The following is a 6955-nucleotide window of genomic DNA, read 5'->3' as shown; positions in this document are numbered from 1 at the left end:
GCCACATCAAAGAGAGGCAAATCATTGAAGATCTCTACTTCTTCCTTGCTCTTGATCAGTTGCTCAAGAGCGTCATCTGCAAGATCTTCATCGCTGGACAGATCAATGACGTCATTGCGCAGAATAGCAGCAGCAGTCAGTGCCTGATCAGTATTCTTTCTCATCTCAGTCTTCTTGGAGATACGTGATAGATCTTCAGACTACACACTATCTTCAGGAGGTGCAGTTGCCAGTGGCTTCGCATGTAAGACCTATGGTCAGGAGCAGGCTTTGAAGCTTTAGGCTTCTTCAGTTTCTTTGGCTTCGGCGGTGCAGGCGCTTCATCAGATTCAACGTCATCTGTAGGCTCATCCACGGCTGTCCCTTGAACCATGATATGAGTGATGAGACCTTCCAGGTTGTCGAAGGGCCCAACAAGATTGGGTTCAGCTTCGCGGGTGCCATCGGCACGGGGAGCAGAAGGACCAGGGTTGAAGTCTAGTCCCAATGACTTCTTGTTTTGCTTAGCCAAATTCTTGGCAAACTGGAAGTTGTGCTTGAACAGATTGTCGTCACGACACCATAGCAATGACGATGGGTCTGCATCCGCAGGCTGTGGTCCACGGACCATGCAGGGATAGAAGCCTTGTTCAATGGCTCATCTCTGGACCTGGGTTGAAGATTTCTGTATAGGATGTCTCCCCATGGTCGCTTGATGGCATTCTTCTCAGCATATTCCTGGGTCACAAACCTGTACTTGAACCATTGCTCATCCCAGTATCTTCGAATCCATTGGATTCGTGTCTTGCGCTGATTGTAATCCTCTTCTGGATCTATCTTGTACAGCTCTAAGAGGTCATCAGGCAGATCTCTGGATGTTCCCCCTCAAGGTTGTCTGCCACCCTTCCTTGCTGATTTCTCTATGGCCATGAACTTCAAACTGAATGGCTTCAACACGTTCAAAGGTTTCAAAGGCTTCCGCTTGCTGGTCAAACATGAACTGGCGTTGGGAGAATTTATATGATGCTGTAAGAATTCTGCAAATGAATGCAGACTATGAGAACCAAGGGATTATCCCACGGACATGTACCTGTGACAGCATTAAGGTGCGAGGGAAGGGGAAGAGGTCATATGCATTCTCAGTAGATTTTGAAGATAAATCAGTTTAGAAGACATTGACCTCATAGTGCGAAGACATTCACTCATAGATAGAGAGTTGGTTCCAGATTTGTACGAATCCACGAATAAGTACAAGTGAGGAATCTGACTACTTTGTGAAGCATAAGTGAACATACTACGCATATTATGAGATGCAGTATGAAATAGATCCAACTTGTGTGAACAGAAACTGCTTGTGGTAGAAAGTGATGAATCTATAGGATCAAAGGGAAAGGAAGTTTTATTTACCACACAAAGAACTGCTAGACGGAGTGGGAGAGGAGGTCGAGCAGTTTGATCGTCCGTGCCCTAACTTGGCGACGGAGGACACCTACGGTGACGGCGGAGAAGACGATGTCCACGGCCGGCGTGAAGACGGTGTCGGTGAGGTCGCGGCAGCTTAGTGCTTCGTCGCCGGCATCGTCGAGGGCTAGCGGTGGTGCTAGGGTTTGTGCAAGAGTGGAAGAAAGGATAATGACTGTGGTGAGGCGTGTATTTATAGGGACAGGGACGGTACAGTGTTATTACACAGGTGCCCCTGGCGATTCACATCGAAAGGACACGTGGCAATCATGCAACATATCGGAGGTCATTCCATGTTCCCATGCATGCCTGGATTGTCGGGTGGTCGTTCCCACTTCTCCGGGTTTCAGGTGAAGGAATTAGCATTGAAAACGGACTTAATGTTTGTCTATGTATCTTCTGCTGACAAGGACGCAGAGAAGATATTCGACAGTTTCAATAGAATGCATATGATTTGGAGAGATAGAGTTTGAGATAGAAAGCATAGAGAGGTTAGGGTCCGATCACATTCACTTAGTTCAAAAGATTCAACAAGAAGACGTAGCTATATGTGAATGCTGTAGAGGACAGAACACTGGTATATATATATATGAGAAAGACAATCAAATCAACATACTGAAGATAATCATGAAGACATGTTGAGATTAAAGCCAAACCAAATGTGAAGACAAACCAAACGTAACGCCATGAGTGAAACACTTCAAACAAAAAAATTTGGTGGTGGCGTTACCCACCGTATAGGAAGTATTAGACCCAGACACGGCGCACAGTTATCGTGGTGCTCCGAAGTCAAATTCCACATTAATGTATTCACACTTAGAATGTAAGTCTTCATTGATTGAAGATATACTTTACTTCGTGTGTTGCACATCTAAGTCATCAATATGCATAAGTGTTAGGATGTGTGCCTGATCAGAGGACATTTGAGGATTCCAAGATATTTAGCTCACACCGTAACTTGCAAAACCTCTTCTCATCCAAGGGCTTGGTGAAGATATCTGCCAATTGCTCTTCAGTGTTGACGTGTATGATATCAATATCTTCCTTCACAACATGATCTCTGAGAAAGTGATGACGAATTTAAATGTGCTTTGTCTTCGAGTGCTGAATTGGGTTGTTGGCAATCTTGAGGTACTTCTCTTGAGATATGAAGATGTCGTTGCATTGCTGACGTATTCAGATTCAGCAGTGGAGAGAGATACACAGTTCTGCTTCTTTATAGACCAACATACAAGTGATTGTCCAAGAAAATGACATGTGCCTGATGTAGACTTGTGATCCACCTTGTCAGTTTTCACTAGCATAATCAGCATCCGAGAATCCAACTAGATCAAACTCTGAGCCCTTTGGATACCATAATCCTAATGTTGGGGTGTAAGCCAAATATCGAAGAATTCGCTTCACATCTAAATGATGCGATTCCTTTGGTGCCGCTTGGAATCGAGCACACATGCAAACACTAAGAATAATATCTGGCCTAGATGCACACAGATAAAGTAAAGAACCAATCATGGAGCGGTATACCTTTTGATCGAATTCTTTACCATTGTCGTCGGGACCCAGATGATGTTTGGCTGGCATTGGCGTCATGAAGCCTTTGCAGTCTTGCATCCCAAATTTCTTCAGGCAATCTTTGAGGTACTTCTCTTGAGATATGAAGATGTCGTTGCATTGCTGACGTATTTGAAGACAAAGGAAGAACTTCAGCTCACCCATCATGGACATCTGATATTGCTCTTGCATCATATATCCAAACTCTTCACTATATTTCTGATTGGTGCAGCCAAAGATAATTTCATCCACATATATTTGGCACACAAATAGTTCACCATCATATGCCTTTGTGAAGAGAGTGGGGTCGAGGGAACCAGGTAAGAAGCCTTTGCTCTTCAGGAAGTCTTTGAGTGTGTCATACCAAGCCCGAGGGGCTTGTTTGAGGCCATACAGTGCCTTGTTGAGCTTGTACACCATGTCAGGATGTTTTGGATCTTCAAAGCCAGGCGGTTGTGCAACATACACTTCTTCTTCAATCTTGCCATTGAGAAAAGCGCTCTTCACATCCATTTTATACAGAAGAATGTTATGATGATTTGCATAGGCTAGCAGTATGTGTATGGCTTCAAGTCTAGCCACAGGAGCAAATGTTTCATCGAAGTCAATCCCTTCAACTTGAGTGTACCCTTGAGCAACGAGACAAGCTTTGTTTCTGACAACTTGACCATCCTCATCTTGCTTGTTGCGATATATCCATTTGGTGCCTATTATATTGTGCTTGCGAGCATCAGGACGCTTAACCAGTTCCCATACATTATTCAGCTCAAACTGTTGAAGCTCTTCTTGCATAGCTTGAATCCATTCAGGTTCCATGAAGGCTTCTTCAACTTTCTTGGGTTCAGATATTGAGACGAATGTGAAGTGCCCACAGAAATTTGCTAGTTGTGTTGCCCTTGAACGAGTGAGTGGACCTGGTGCATTGATGCTATCAATTATTCTCTCAATCTATACTTCATTTGCAACACGAGGATGTACAGGACGAAGATTTTGCTCTTGCTTATCATTGTCATCGTTAGAAGGATTGTCTTCAGTTTGATCAGGTGCGGAGATGATAAGTTCCTCTTCAGGCTGAGATTCAGATGGTATGATTTCTCCAGTTCCCATAAGTTTGATTGATTCACTGTATGGAACTTCATCTAGCACATTTGGCAGGTGCTCTCTTTGTGAGCCGTTAGTCTCATCGAACCGCACATCCACTGTTTCAACCACTTTATAGTGAAAAAGGTTGAAGACTCTGTAGGTGTGTGAATCCTTTCCATATCCAAGCATAAAACCTTCATGTGCTTTTGGTGCAAATTTTGAAGTGTGATGTGGATCCTTAATCCAGCACCTGGCACCAAATACTCTGAAGTAACTGACATTTGTCTTCTTGCCAGTAAGGAGATCATAGGATGTCTTGTTGAGAAGCTGGTGAAGATAAACACAGTTGATGATATGGCATGCAGTATCAATGGCTTCAGGCCAGAACTTTCCTGGAGTCTTGTATTCATCAAGCATCGTCCGGGCCATCTCAATAAGTGTTCTGTTCTTGCGTTCCATGATGCCATTCTGCTGTGGCGTGTAGGGAGCTGAGAATTCATGTGTGATGCCCAAAGTATCAAGATATGTATCTAGGCCAGTGTTCTTGAATTCAGTGCCATTGTCACTTCTGATGTGCTTTATCTTGATGCCATAGTTGTTCATTGCTCGATTGGCGAAGCGTCTGAAGACATCCTGCACTTCAGCCTTGTAGAGGATTATATGCACCCAGGTATATCTTGAATAATCATCAACAATGACAAAGCCATAGAGACAAGCAGTAGTAGTAAGAGTTGAGTAATGAGTGGGACCGAAAAGGTCCATGTGGAGCAGTTCGAAGGGTTGAGTCGTTGTCATGATTGTCTTCGAGGGATGCTTGGCCCTCGTCATCTTTCCTGCTTCACAGGCACCGCATAAGTGATCTTTCTTGAACTTGATGCCCTCGATGCCTATGACATGCTTCTTCCTTGCAAGGGTGTGGAGGTTCCTCATGCCAGCATGCCCTAGCCTCCGATGCCAGAGCCAGCACTCAGAAGCTTTTGCTAGAAGACATACGACAAGTTGTGGTCATGCTAAGAAATCTACCACGTACAACTCATCCTTCCGATACCCTTCAAACACTAGAGACTTGTCGTATTCCATTAGAACAAGGCAACGATATTTTCCAAACATCACAATCATGTTTAAATCGCAAAGCATTGAGACAGACATTAAGTTGAAACCAAGGGATTCAACAAGCATGACTTTATCCATGTGTTGATCCTTTGAGATTGCAACTCTACCTGGACCCAATACCTTGCTTTTACCAGTGTCAGCAAATGTGATGTGACTTTTGTCAGATGGATGTAAGGTTGAGTCCATAAGAAGACTTCCCTTGCCAGTCATGTGATTAGTACACCCGCTATCAATAATCCATTCTGAAGCAGCTGGTGTCGTACCCTACAGTGCAGTTAGGGGGATAGGCTTCACGAAGAGAATTGTGAAGCATAAACATTTGACGAGCAAGTGGATTATGAAAGCTTAGATCAAGGTTAGGACTTATAGGGCAAGTAGCAAGCGACTCAGGAACAAAATACATAATAAGACCATTTGGGCATTTGATCTTGCGCCCTACAAGATGTTTAAGGTCCCCAGCAATGGCTTCAGACGATTTTGGTTTTCGGCTGGAGACTTTTCCCTGCAAAAGAGAGTTAAGCTTTCTTAGCCACCCACATCTTCAAGGGTGGCTTCGAAGCAATGAGTCTAAGTGCAGCATCTGAGAACTTTGGCTTGGGAGCCCTATCACAAAGTCTTGCAGGTGGACAATAGTACTCATAAGAATAAGCAGAGTAGTTCTTGGTCTTATGAACATGGCGGTTTGATGAAACGTGCTCATATTCATAGGCCTGAGTAAGGCTTCCATGCAAAACATTTGTGTTAGTGCGAATCAGGTGAGTCCTCCATCTGTATGAAGCCTTTGGACCATATGAAGTCTATGGTCTGGGGTTTGTCTTCTTCATGTGTGGTGTCATGACAACATTCAAAGGAAGATTCTCCAAACATCTTTTCGGCACCCAGACTGTCTTCATAGGCGGCCCATTCCTGCAGTTAGTACCAATATACCTGGCAAACACTTCACCATTCTGATTCTTAAACAGTTTATAGTTTGCATCAAAGGATTCATCAATAACAATGGGATTAGCACAAGTGAAGCCAGATAGGGTGGATGGATCCACTGAAGGTTCCTTTGCAGCAACCCATGTGGTTTTGGGGTACTGCTCAGGTTTCCAGTAAGAGCCATCAGCATTCATTTTCCTTCCAAACCCAACACCCTCTTTCCTAGGCTTTCGGTTCAGGATCTGCCTTTTGAGAACATCATATAGTGTCTGATGTCCTTTGAGACTTTTGAACATCCCTGTTTCAAGCAATGTCTTCAACCTAGCATTCTCATCAGCAATAGCAGTGGCATCCTCAGTAGAGGGGTTAGTTACCACATCAACAGTTGAAGATATTGCAAGAGTAGAAGCAGTAGAACATTCAGCAACAGAAGTAGCGTTATCACGCTCAAGGCAATTAAGACATGGTGGTTCAAATCCTTCCTGAGCGGGACTGATCTGTTCATCGCGAAGTGACTCGTTTTCCTTTCGAAGATCTTCATGAGCCGCTCTCAATTTCTCGAGTTCTTGCTTCCTTTGAAGATAATCATAGGAAAGCTTTTCATGAGTTGTTGAGAGCGTTTCATGATGCCTTTCAAGTTCCTCATACTTAACATGAAGATTTTTTATGTCTTCAATTAAAGACTGAGATCGAGTTATTTCAGCGTCCAACAGGTCATCGCTTTTGTCTAACAGTTTTTTAATATGTTCCATAGCTTTTGTTGTTTAGTGGCAAGGGAAGCAAGTTTTGCATAGCTGGGTCCAAATTCATCACCAGATTCATCATCACTGGATTCAGATAGATACAT

This window comes from Triticum dicoccoides, chromosome 5A (assembly GCF_002162155.2).
Source record: "Triticum dicoccoides isolate Atlit2015 ecotype Zavitan chromosome 5A, WEW_v2.0, whole genome shotgun sequence".
Lineage (NCBI taxonomy): Eukaryota > Viridiplantae > Streptophyta > Magnoliopsida > Poales > Poaceae > Triticum > Triticum dicoccoides.
The sequence above is the reverse complement of the archived record's forward strand: the minus strand, read 5'-3'. Positions refer to the sequence as shown.